This window comes from Euwallacea fornicatus, chromosome 5, assembly GCF_040115645.1.
Source record: "Euwallacea fornicatus isolate EFF26 chromosome 5, ASM4011564v1, whole genome shotgun sequence".
NCBI classification, from domain to species: domain Eukaryota; kingdom Metazoa; phylum Arthropoda; class Insecta; order Coleoptera; family Curculionidae; genus Euwallacea; species Euwallacea fornicatus.
The window spans coordinates 5,821,009-5,834,100 of record NC_089545.1 but is presented as its reverse complement, the minus strand read 5'-3'; the positions used below and the strand labels follow the sequence as shown (position 1 = coordinate 5,834,100).

Here is a 13,092-nt window from a genome sequence, read left to right as displayed (position 1 = left end):
ATCAGCATACCCAAGGGCAAGTTCTTTAATGGCTATATTGATACATGCCTGATTTAGCACTTCTTTCTGTCTCTCTGGCGAATAAGTGCCTTGCTCATGTGAATAAAATCATACGGCTTCTTTGAAACAATTTTTTTTCAGTGCTCCTTACCACAACCCTGAGCCCCACTCTCACGAAGATCTTTTAATAAAGCTTCGCCATCTCCCTTTGGCTCGTGCTACGCCTTAAATTCGCAGTAAATACAATTTAGGCCCAGCTTAAGCCAGTTTATGCTTCCCGAGGATACCTCGTTCTATATCCCTTAATCTGCGATTTACAAGGGTACGCGCTATTATAAGGAATAATCCGTCCAACTTTCTTTAATTTAGATGCCGAAATCTCAGATAAAAGGGTGATTTCGTCGCATCTTAATCAACATGCAAAAGCCGACCATCTCCAGATTAAATTAGAAGAGAATAAGATAATTTCTGGACGTCTCGAAAAACAACAATTACAAGCTTAACATTATACAATAAATCTTTCAAGCCCACCTTCAAAGGCCGTGATGGTGAGTTATTAGTGAAAGTTACAAGACATACTTGCTGTTTCATGTACCAGTAAACGTGACCACGAATAGGCAATAATGTTGCAGTCTTGTTGAGAATGCCGGCTCTCGGATTTCTGAGCGCGAAAATAAACCGAACTCTTCAGTATTCCCGACTTTGGCCGCCATATAAGTTGCACTTAAGAAAGTTTTATTGGCTTGTGTCGGGAAGAGGCGAAATAGAGAAACTTTTTTAATTGGCCTTTATTGGAATTAATTATAGTCCGGCAACTTTCGTTAGGCACTAATAGCCTGAAGTTGGACAATAGCCAGAAGTTTTTTAATATTCACTTAAATTAACAGTTGAGTAATGCGGATTTTCTCTCGGAACTGTTTATAACATGTAACAAACGGCAGACAATTTGCTTAAGAATTCAGCCGGCCAATAAACTTTCAGTCGACTTGCGTAACATTGTCAGAAACGGATTTTGCATCACAATAAGGAGACTTTTGCATATTTGCATTATTTATCAGGGCCCTTGAACAGAAAAACTCCTGAAAACGGTTATTTTGTAGCTATATAAAACCCGTATAATACGGCCTTATTTGCCTACAATGAACTGAGCATTAAAAACAATTTCACAGCCGATTTATTAATAAGAAAATAACGCACTCAGTAGAACCCAGATCGGGTGCCCACTTGCTACGACATTGAATTTAAATGCAAAGTTTAAGCACAACAAGTTCTCAGTAGGCAAAAATTGTGATATTGCGATACGCGGCCTACAAACTGCGGTATTTGTAACAATTACAAGTACTCGGTTTCGTATTGTTTGTTTCGCACCTCCTTTTCTTGTCAATGGTTTCTTTAAGCCCACAAATGAGATATTGCGACAGTTTTTAAACATTTGAATATATCTGAGATTCTGATGGGGCTGGAGCAAGGTCGTCGTTCAAGGAGTGTCTGGGAAGTAAAAAAATTGGAAATAAATGAACGAAGAAAATTACAGGAGGCGCTCGAAGGGTTCGCCATCCGCTTGCAAGCGCAGCTCAGTGCCCTTCTCAAATTCTTCATTAACCTCAAAACGTCCCTCCTTATTTTGGTACTTAAAAACTGCGAGGATCCTTCTCTGCAGCTCATTAATATCGGTGGGCACAGATTTATGAATGAGGTCTTTCATAGTTCCCCATAAATAATCTGGTAAGAAAAGATGTGGTGAACGTGCCGGCCAACGTTCGTCTCCATTGTTTGAAATGATTCTACCGGGAAATATTTCAGGCAAACAACCAGCTGGTTATGTGGTGGAGCACTATATTGTCGGAATCGACAATTGTTCAAGCGATTGCGAAAAAAGCTGAACTCGATAATGTAAAAATTCGAGATTGCGCCAAAAAGAAAAAAAAACAAAGATCTCATCTTTGATGGTTACCGAAATCCCCATGATTGAGCTTCAGAAAGGTGCGTTTTTCATTATATTTTATGATTGAGAGGAACACTGTTAGTTATTAACAACGCAATATAATGACACAAACTATGAGTACCAATGGACCGCAATATATAGCAATTAGGAATGCGGTGTGTTTCAACATACATTCCACCTACAGTTTCGCAATTTTACTTTTTGCTCTGGGTTGTAACTGTAAACGCGCTTGTATAGGTAAATGTCAGATCTGCCTTTTCAATGAATGCGTCAAGGAATATCTACGTAATTAAACCGAGAACCAAACCTTTACTTCTAGTATAATTTAGTGACATTTAATACACTGAATAATTAAATAAATATAACAAAACGCACGTCCATATATTTATGTTGTTTTTGAATTTCTGGAAAATTCTAGAATTTTCTGGAAGTCTTTTATTTTTTCATAACGTGAAACGCCTTTACAGTTTATAAAAAGAAAAAGACAAGTCAATATGTACCTTTGCCCCTTGACTAAGGAGACTCCGACGTCAACAGAGATTGCCAGGCTGGTAAGGAAGGACGACTGACTCAGGAGGGGATGGATCACGGGGAGAAAACTTGTTGAGAGTTAACATAAACGAGTTGCACGTGGCTTTAAAGATGAGACAAGAGTTTACTCTAGGGCACACAGCAATAATGTAAAATCGGACACTCTTGAACGAATTCGTTGAAAACGAATTAAAATTCACAAAACAAAGTGGCGCCACCTCTGAGCGGCCCTGTGAATGTATAAAAAAAACAAGCATTTGAGTTTTACCAATACATGAACCGAAAATAGCCGAAGTAGTCTACATGATATGGCCATTTCGCGGCATAATCGGGATAGATAATTGAGCTATTTGGTACACTAACTTTTAAATAGCTATCATTGTACAATGGGCAAATTTGCAATACATAGTTATAAACATTTCCCAACTCCGCTTATTATTAAATTAGTATTGTAGCTGCTCTAATTAGCGAGGTATGTTTGAAACGTGATACTTTGGATCGCAATCGCAATGAACCGTTCTGCAAGGCTGAGACACAAGAAAATAATTGAAATTATGATTAATTATGAGCTGCTTAATTATTATCAGTTAGGAGGATAAGCTGGAAATGTTTTTGTAGAGCGCGACTGAATAAACTTCCATAGATTTTACTTATAAAAAGCTTTCTATAGCTATATTGTAATTTCAGGCATTAAAATTGCAAAGGTATCAGTTTTTACAATGGGGCCCGTGCATGAAGAGTATCAATCATTTTATCAATTAGTTTCTTTACTTATCGTTACTCCCTATAGCTCATTAAGCTTGAGGATCGGGTTTCTTGTAGGAGTAATTAATTATGAGGGATAATGGCCTATTCGATGAGTTCCAAAATGAGTAAAAAAAACGTAAATGTTGTCTAATGATATTTATTTGAGGTAAAAAAAAACTATGTTGCTCTTCAAAATTTGTTTGTCCTCGTTAACGATTTTTATACATTTTCTTGTTGTTTCAGGTATGATGATATCAGATTATGCGTACAGGTAAGGAGGAATATATGCTGGTGGATAGCGGTACCTGTGAAATGCCGGAGCAGTATTTTTTCGAATTCTAATACGCTCAGCTTCTCTACGTGAAGAACCGGGCTTGATTATAATTTCTGATTATATTTACATCTTTCAGAATATTACCCGGTAACCCCATAATAATGATTTAAAAAATCTAATGGACTTAAGACGGGACTTCGTGGTGGCCATTTGAATACAACGTCTCTTTTTCAAATATTCAGTGATGCGCAGGAGCGCCATATTGTTCAAACTGAAAAGATTGTCTTAACACTCAATTCCCATTTGAACCGTTGTTCCTGGGACACCCTGGACAGAAACTCCGTTTTTCGTGCTCGCGCAACGACTGAATTTCTCGATTTCAACTTGCTCTTTTCCATTATAGTACGTCAACAACAAAATCATCTGCAGGACATCGCAGTCACATCCGTAACAAACACACGTAAACGCGATAAAAATGATTAAAATCGACAGTTAATTATGCTGAAAATAATTGATGAGAGCCATTCAGAAATTGGTTTCTGTGGCTCGCGGCGCTCATACGGTCGTTTCAGCAGTGAATTACTGTATTTTACGAGAAATTTGATGGCTTTCGCAGAAGAACTGGACCTGAAGTGGGTCCAATTGCCGATAATTGATCTGTGAAATATATGGTCGAAGCAGTGTTTTTAGCGCGCCTATCATATGTCGCAGTGCCTTAAACATGTCTTTCTCAGAGCGACGTTGTTGTCCTCCAGAATGGCGCTTCGTTACCCAATCTCATCCCGCATCATATCACGCATTTCTGCACATTAAATATACACGCGAATTGGCCTCGAATATGTCACCTCGTTAAGTAAAAGTGATAGTCTTTCACTTACGCTTATATTCGCACCTGAAGGCGCAAATGATACTTACGTTGTTTGGGCCATTAAAGAAAGCAGCTCTTGGTCCATGCAGCAAAAACCTGACTTCAGGCTTTTTATTGTCGCACACTTTCATTAAGTAACCGAGCATTGATTTAGATTGTTCCGTGAGCTAATTTCTCCTTGTAATGACCAACAAGTAGGACCGAAAAAGCTATTAATAGATCCGCTCTTCCTGTTATAATGATATGCCGTGGTCCGTCTCATCATCATCAACAGGAAGGAATCGGTATTAAGCATCCGCATAGTGCAGATCTAATAGGGACATTATCGTGTAACAGGCCATTAGACATGGCGAGCTTAAATGTTGAAGAAAAAACTACCGCATGGATTTTCTTTTACGTGGAAGAATGCGCAGCCCGATGGGAAAACGTCTACTTGGCAATATTTTGTACATAATACGCAATAAATAAGTTTTACTTTCATTGCGTTCCTTGAGCCATCTGACGATTGATTTAAGTGAAACCGTGATTACGTACATAAATCTAGATCATTGCAACATCGCTGCAACACCATCAGGAAGACGTCGTGTCTCGAGTACGGCAAAGGCATTTGAAAACTGAAGATTTTTCGGAAATCGCCTAATATGCCGATTTCAAAACATGCCCCGAAGCTGCGAGAAGTGAAAGTGCAGACATGAGGTTGTTGGCATTAACATGAGATGAATGGTAAACAGTTGAAATGGCACCAGTGGAAGAACATGCAAAGGTGGCATCTAAGTATTGACCAGAGGTGGGTGCGATAAAACTACATCTTCCATCGCAACGTTATCAAGAAACCGTTATGAGTATGAGTAGGTCAGCGAGAACAACGTTCTCTTGGCCCAGAGCGCGACTTTTACTTACCATCTGTAAAATGGGCAGAAATGTCGCTGGACTCGGCTGAAGGTCGCTACACTCAAATCAATGAAGGACCATCGAACTTGTGAATTTTTCCCTGTCGTTCCGTAACGGTTATAACCAATTAATGGCAAATGGTTGTAACCGTTCATTTCTTCATACTGGAACTCAATTAGATTTTAGTGCAGAACTGTGAAATTGTATCATTAAAGCGTCTTCTTCGGCACTAACGAAGTAACTAGAGCATAGTGTTCGAGCGTGCCGCAATTAATCTAACCTAATTGCGTAATTAGCACTCATTACGCAAGATTTATAATATTTTGTTGTTGGCCCTCGCTGGTCAGTCCTCTGCTAGGGAAAATGGGTTTTCTGTCCATCTTTAATACTCGAGGGCCTAATAGTAAGCAATAACCTGTCAAGGTGAATTAAGCCCATTAATAATCATAAACCCTCCCAGTTCCATTTACATGCGGTAATTAACACCTTCATTCTGCAGATGCTATCAACAGATAATTTCTTTTTATTGGTGGTTCAAGTAATTAATGCGTTTTCAATGCGACGGTTTTATGTCTCTCTTAATATTCCGCTTCGAGATTGAGAAAGATATTAGCCCGTTCTAACGTTAATTAAGGCCTCAGTTCTTAAGGAGACGCGTAATTCAATAGCATGCTCAGCTGCGTGTTGTTGAAACTGATAGTGGCAATAGCTTTTCCGGGAAAAACTCAGCTGGAAATCGGTACCGAAACTGTGGGTTTGATTTCGGAAACTTACTGAGGTTCGATTTTCCGAAAGATCGATTTTTTTAATTCAGTAAGAGCTACGTCCAAACTGGCAGTGACGATGGCTTTTCCCATAACAGTTAGCTGAAAACGAGCACCACATCGAGGAGACTGACGTCGAAAACAAGAAAGCTACAACATTATGAAATTTGGAATTTTTGCGAACTGAATGATCGCTACGTTAAACCTGACAGTGCAATCGCTTTTCCTGGAAAAATTTGCTGAAATTTGAATATTTCCAATTTCTTTGTTGTAGAGAGAAGCTTAATTTAAAAGCTCACAACTTCCACGAAGAGCTGAAATGCCATTTTGACATTTTTTTAATGTCCAGCCTACAACTGCTGGAGTAGACCACTGTTTACATAGTGATAATTTCAATAATTAATAAAAATCTTCTTCCTAAGGCTTATTTACACATTAATTAACCTGCTTCAATGCAAATAAGCAAACAGGTTTTTGCATATGAATATTTACGTATTTTGAAGTTGCATTATCTAGTAAAATGAATAAATTTAAAATAACCTGCAACATTTGGGTCACTAATGATTATCTAATGATAGAGGTTTCAGAAATGCTCAATTTCACTGAAATATTTATGGATAAATTAATCTTTTTGCAAACGTATTTTCAGAATTGTGGCATATGTGAGTCAAGATTAATGGCACTTCCCCTCTTGGTATGTCATGGACGTCGCCTCTAGGTAAACTTACCAACACTCGGATAACTTGGCCCTTAAGTCTTCGCCTCGCTCTGAAATATTATCCCAAAATCCAGCTGTGATTTCCATTTTTAATTAGAGGAGCACTGATAAATTTTTTGTCCAATATCCAATTTTGACCATACTGGCTAATAAAAGCCAATTTGGTTCATTGAAAAAGGAATATTTTAAATCAAACACATACAGGGGTATATTGGACCGAAATTAAACAATTATCCGATGAACAAGTGCATGGTTGTAAAAACGAAATATGTTTGTTTTAAAGTCCATGTATAGGTATTTAACTGAGCACCTGAATTTCGATTTAATTAAACATGGACGTTCCAATTGAAATTATGTATTGGATTGCAAAATGGGGTCTATAGTAATAGAAGCAGAAACCTTCATCCATCCTAAATCAATAGCTAACAAACCTCGTTAGCGTCAAAAGCCGTTGCTATAAATCTGCCTCTTTTAGTACCATTTCCTTAGTACCGGCAGAGATCAGTGAGATCTGTGGATGGGACCGTCTTTGACTGTTGAAGTCCAATGAAATCACTTTTGGCTATTGCGGAGAGATGAGAAAATTTAAGGGAAAGCAGCTTCTTGACACAAAGGCGACGGTAAACATAGGCAATTAAGTTAACTGCAAACCAACTTCCAACCGCACAACTTAAGACATTACTCGCAGCATTAAAAAACGGTATAATCGATAAACCAAACCAATTGCAACAATCAGTAAACATTGCGGTTTGGTTTTCTCATAGGCAGGTTACTCGCCCGTTATGTTAAAGGCGTGGCGGAAAAAGGCGAATTCTTCAAACATAAAAGAAAACGAAGGTTAAACGTGTCGCACTTTTTTCCCTCAACCAGCTGAGTCATTTGTTGATGTGTAATAGTAGTTATATGACCAGGTGACCTTTCACCAAAACGAAATTTGATCAGGAACATGAACCGATTGTTAAATTATTGAACTCTAGCCGCGTCACGCGATATACAAAATCTCCTTCGAGCGGCCTTGAAGGCTGGACGCGTTAATTGCAGAAAAATAAGACAATGAGTAGTACCCCACTAGGAAGCGCTAATACCCGTAATTAAGAGTGCCGCCATTAGTGATACACGAACCGCCAGCATTGGCCTTGCATAAGATTGTTCATCTGCTTCTCTTCGGTTTAGTTCTAGCGCTTCTACGCGTCCTTGCTTCAACTACTGTGGTAAACACATTTATTATCGGTGTTTTTTTTTCTTTTAGATTCGTTTAAATTAAAATTTTCTACAAAGTTGGCGACAATGTTTCGCAGGGATTAAGCATTAAAGATTAACTAAATCCTGGCTTTTCCAGTTTCTTTGCTCCCTTCTTTCGTACACTACAAAGCTGACTTTCTCGCAGGGAAAAAATGTTCTTTGTGGGAGATTTTCATAGTATATTACAATGCGATATTTAAAATATTTCATTACGGTCCTGAGATTTTGCTGATGACTTTTTTCCATTGTTTCATTATCCAAGTTTATGAGATATTTATCTCAAATTTGAAATATGCACTAAATACATTATATACATACGTTAGATGACCCGTCTAATAGCGGGGATCTACAGGGTGTCATGTTTTCTAAGGTCACGCCGTCTTTTTAGTCAATCGTATACAAAGTATTCCATTCCGAACGAAAATTGGTAAATGCTGACCTTTTGACCACATTCATTACGCAGGGTGTTCCTGAAGTGACTATGTAACGCTGGACCAACAATTCCTGAACCAAAAATAAGGCGCTGTAGGTAAATTCACCTTAATCCAATATGGCTTCGTTTCGCCGCTAAAGGAAGACGGTTTTCAAATTAATATCGTTTTTCGAAATTATTTCTAAAAGCTTTTTCGTCGCTACTTGTCGGTTTTCACCAATTTTAAAACTAAAAGTTACTGCATAATATGGAATTTTTTCACGTGAACGGAATCCTTTTTTAATGCACAGAATTTTTAATATTTACGCATGGTTCGAAAATGATAATTTGTACTTTTGTTATTCTTTGTGTGAATCTCCATTCTTCAAAAAAATATATATTAATTCCTAAAAAAAATTTTCAAATTAGTTTCGAATTAATTTTGACTTAGAGAAAGGCACAGAGTTGAAACCTGAAATATAAAAAAATACAATTTAATTTCTCGAAAAAAGAAATGAAAATCTAAACAATTCGTACTTTGAATTCGTTCCTGCTCTAAGCAGAAGCGTACACAGTGGAAAACTAAAACAAACAAAAAAATCTCATGTTAATTCCCGAAAAAAAATATTCAAAACGTTTAGAGTCTCGAATTAATTTCTACGCGAAGCAGAGGCGTACAGAGTGGTAATCTGAAATGCAATAAAAACATATTAATTCTCGAGAAGAAGCATTCAAAAGAGTTCGAGTTTATAATTAATTTCTACACGCAGCAGAGGCGTGCACAGTGGTAATCTGAAGCAAAAAAAAATTATATTCATTCCTGAAATAAAAAAAAATCTTCGAAACATTTCAAGTTGTAATGGTGTTTTTTAGGTACGTTCAAAATGGTCTTAAGTACCTTCCAGCAGAGCCACAAGTGCAAATAATTTCGACTTTCAACTCAAATTCTAATTACGTCTTTCCCACTGACATGACAAATCTTAACTCTAAACCACAACAAATAATAATCATAATTTACCCCCGAGCACCAAAAGTGTGAGCTAGAATCACGTCAACAACATCCCCTTTAATACACACGACATGACAGCAAAACACCACCCACTTTTACTCACAAAATTATGGATATACGAAAGGCCTACCACACGAGTATTTAGAACAATAGGAAACCCGATTATCCCGATTACTAGGGCAGAGCGCATTACGAACGTCTTGTTCGTCGCCCTAAGATTCGAGTGAATCGTTTAGGAAGTGGTATCAGTACTACCTGCCCTTTGTTGAGGTACTGCCGATCCGTCTTGGAATCGATATGCGATAGAGGGAGTAGCATGCGATGTTTTCAGATTTAGTAAAACGGGAGAAAACGTCTGGATTCAACGCAATAGTTTCATTATGCAAACGCACCCCGATGGAATGAACAATACATTTTCTATTGGAAAGGGGACTTAATCGAAAAAGAACTCTGAGATTTTTCAACAGCAACACTAATTTATAATTTTATACGATGTTAAATACGTGACGTTCATAATTAATATAGATAGTATAGCTACAGCAACGTTTATAGTAAAGATGAAGCCACCATCAACCTCAACATTTTGTCTCGGTCTGTTAAAAGCTTAACAACTTTGACGGCTGAATGAGATATCTGAGCTTATAAATTTAATTATCTTATGAACAATAGCCGTGAGCATCGTGTCGTGATCTTGCGAGGGTGTCTATTCCTTCATCAAATCGTTCGAATTTGTTGTTTTTATGAAGAGTACCGTTTTGACATATGCAGGCAAATATTTCAATATTTACAATAAATATACTGTATATACAGTGCCGCAGAAAAGTATGCGTACCCCCGTCGAACACGGCTTTTTTACGTAAGGAATTGGATAATAAAGAAAATCCTTTTGGAAAAATTATACAGGGTGTCCTCGAATTACGTGGCCAAAATAATACCGCAGATTGTTTGAGTGAAAATAAGTCGATTTAACTAAACTTCCCTCAGTCCAAAAGTTGATAATTTTGGAGCTACAGGGTGTTAAAGTTGAAAAAAAAAACATTTTCTTTAATATCTTTCGATTTCTTTGAGTTAATTTCACGAAATTTCATATTTGAGGGTGTTTTAGGATACGAAATTCAAATTTATTAACGATTTAGTTGTTTCTTCTAGGGGGCGCCACAAGCGACTATTAGGACACATTTAAATCTCTGTAACTTTTTCGTGCCACGGTGTATATTATTTTGGTATTTAAAAACCTTTTTCCCTACTTTTTATACTTAGAAAAGGTATACTTTATTGACGTCGCTAGAAGCAACGGTTTTGGAGAAAAATGCATCTAAGCCTGATGATGCATGCAAATTACCTTAAAATTATTTTCCGTTAAAAAAAAATTAAGTTTTTCAAAAATAATTATTAGTAAAGGTATAACAATAAGTTTTCAAAATCAGATATTATTAAAAATCCTTCATTCCTCAATCTAATAATTTGTTCACGCAATTCAATGCTAATCTCTTTACTTTTTGCCGCCATATCGATCAATTATTCTGTCTAACTAGTGAGAAACCTATGCTATCTGGTCAGATTACAACTATTGCAGAAACCAGACGTTAACTTGCAGCAACATATCAGATCTTAGAGGAATATCGCAAAATCTATTGCCCGTACGCATACCTTTTTGTCCTGCAATTATGAGTTTTTTAAATTTTGTTAAAAGAGGATTTTTTTAATGTTTTGTTAATAATAAAATTTAATGTATTTTTGGGCATAAATAATGTTTCGAAAAGATGTTTTTCCTTCTCTGATCCGTTCTGTCCAAACAGCCATTTTTGATGGGGATAAGCATACTTTTCTATGGCACTGTATGTATAAACTTAATTCTACCGCCCGATGCACCTCCTGAAGGCTTTTTTGCGATTTTTTTTTATATTGGGAATTATTGAGAATTCGATTAAGAATCGGTTTCTTTAGTACCTTCTACTTCCACAAAAATTCTCCCAAGTAACTGGGATGGTACCGTTTTTTTTTTCAATTTTTGACGTTTTTTGGTGAGATGGCGTTAGGGGAAGTAAATGCACCGAACATCACGTTATGAGAAGTGGAAAACCCAAGAATTGGCGTAAGAGAAATTAGTCTCGAGATCAATGAATTATCAAAATTCAACACAGAGAACATTGAAACTATGGCAACGCATGTTAAACAGTCGGACACTTAGTCACGAGTGCAGATTTTCCTGAAATAATCAATAACTCCGTTACCATTTAAGGTGTCATATGATTACCACTTTCGAACGAAATGAAGAAAACCGAATTTTCTCTCATCCCACGTCATTCCACCCACATCACCTTCAGCTTAAGAAGAAATACCTGCCCGCCAGTGAAGATAAACAACGTGGAAATTCTCCAGGCAGAATCAGTGAAATGCCTAGGAATGCACCTCGATAGGAGGCTAACCTGGAAGAAGCACATCAAGGCCAAAAGAACTCAACTAAATCTCAAAACAAAAAAACTTACCTGGCTACTGGGATACCGCTCTCAAGTATCACTAGAGAACAAAGTGCTAATTTATAAAACCATCACCAAGCCCGTGTGGACCTATGGTATCCAGCTATGGGGAACCGCCAGCAACTCTAATATCGAAATTTTACAACGTTTTCAATCTAAGACGTTACGGATGCTTGTTAATGCACCATGGTATGTTAGCAACAATACAATTCACTCCGACCTCTCAATCAAAACAGTCCGAGAAGAAATAGAGAGCTACTCAAATAACTACATGCGAAGATTAGATCACCACCCAAATCACTTAGCCATAAATTTACTGGACACAGCGACATTACGACCAGGTTGAAGAGATTCAACCCTCTAGATTTGCCACATAGATTCAACCAAGTAAGGGACTGAAATGTTGGTCCTTTTACTACACCACTTAGTACTATAATTTGTAATTGCCAGCATAGATGGTGAATGTCCAATTTATCTTTACCTTTATTGTGACAGATTGTATCTCTACAAGTAATTAAATTAAAAAAAAAAAAAATCCCACGTCATAATACCACACCACCCTCTTTGGAAAGGGAAGAAATTGAAGTTGTTATTGTGAGCCTCTTGTACGCATTTTTGACTAAATGAATATTCGTGTTTGCTGAGGTGATCTTACATGAGAATAGATTCTAAGAATATCAAAATCTCAGTTAAGCTAACTGCGATATTAAGGATTTTATGCGGCACTGCATTCCAGGTTAAAAAAATTTAGGGACGAAAGAAACGTACAGTTACTCACATAATTGAGTATACACCTCTGAATTTATCAAATATGGTTCTAATTTTCAAATTTTAACCGACTTTTTCAATGCCGATTCTGCATCTAAATAAGGCTTACAATGTCAACAACATTATATTAAAAAAAGAAATTTCAAAAAAGTGCTTTTACAACGGATTTTGAATATTTTAAGAAATCAAAGCGAATTACGATGACAAAAAATTAAAGATACGCCTGCAAATAATCTATAAAATATCTACGGAATTTAGAAAAAAAAGTTGTTAACGCACTTAGGAATTCTTGGTTTTATATGTCAGTTGCTTTCTGTAGTTACTTGCATTAGTAAATCATCTTAAACAAAAATGGCACGTGTTCGAAGCGAAATATCAATTGATATGAGAAAGCAAATTAGAAAGTGCTATTGCCAAGGAAAATCGTTTCATGAAATAGGAAA

General features: G+C 36.9%; 2 protein-coding genes across 5 annotated transcripts in view; one reads left to right on the top strand and one right to left on the bottom strand.

The window, feature by feature from the left end:
- LOC136339063 (ionotropic receptor 75a-like) overlaps positions 1–13,092 on the bottom strand; it is a 72,195-nt gene that overhangs the window by 20,667 nt on the left and 38,436 nt on the right. The window lies entirely within an intron of this gene.
- IRSp53 (Insulin receptor substrate 53 kDa) overlaps positions 1–13,092 on the top strand; it is a 53,323-nt gene that overhangs the window by 3,414 nt on the left and 36,817 nt on the right. The window contains exon 2 of one of the 4 annotated variants that reach the window (XM_066282008.1): positions 3,467–3,494. The exons of the other annotated variants lie outside the window; for them this stretch is intronic. The gene's annotated coding sequence lies outside the window, so the exon portion shown is untranslated. The remainder of the gene's footprint in view (positions 1–3,466; positions 3,495–13,092) is intronic. 4 annotated transcript variants of the gene reach the window in all.